This window comes from Theropithecus gelada, chromosome 8 (genome assembly GCF_003255815.1).
Source record: "Theropithecus gelada isolate Dixy chromosome 8, Tgel_1.0, whole genome shotgun sequence".
Taxonomy (NCBI): Eukaryota; Metazoa; Chordata; class Mammalia; order Primates; family Cercopithecidae; genus Theropithecus; species Theropithecus gelada.
Window position 1 is genome coordinate 3,852,645 of NC_037676.1, and position 810 is coordinate 3,853,454.

Genomic DNA, 810 nt, shown 5'->3' on the forward strand with positions numbered 1-810 from the left:
TTGACATGAGCGCGCTTTCTGCGAGCTTGCAAAATGAGTGCCCTGCCTGGGATGCTTGCTAGTAATGCACTGAGCCTAGCGCAAGATAGGTGCTTAGAGAATGTCTGTTGAATGCTTTGGAGAGATAGGACTCAACTGATCAGAATGCCTGGAATTCTTGAGTCCCTGAGGATGCATTTTTATCTGCAGAGACCACGGACTGCATGAGCGCTTCACATCAGCTGGGGGTGAGGTTGGGGTGGCAACTGCCATTAGTTATGTTCGGAATTTTTCTCACCACTTGCCATATTATCAACCCTTGACCTAGAGTGGAATATCACCCGAAAGAGGGGACAGGATAAACAAACATGGAAAGAATTTAAATCTCTAGCTCCACATTTCCCGAAATATCTTCCAGGAAGAAACATTTGAGTCTCCAGGGATTTCGATAGGTGTGCTTCCAAAATGACTCTGCCTGCTGTGTGAAGTCAGCACACATCTCCACTTGTCTTCCAATGAACTCAACTCTAAAACCTGCACAGAATATGTATCAAACAAAGTTCGGAAATTCCGGAATGAAATTGAAATGCAAGTGAAACAGTTTTCTTTCCTGCACACACCTGGGTCATCTTTATTAAGGGTGCATCTGTAAGAAGGGGTTTATTTGTAATTAACATTTCTCAAACAATTTCATTACAGACTGTTTTTCCCTCAAGAAGCATCACAAGAGATATGCTGCTTCGTGGCCAGGCACGGTGGCTCGCGCCTGTAATCCCAGCACTTTGGGAGGCCAAGGCTGGTGGACCACCTGAGGTCAGGAGTTCAAGACCA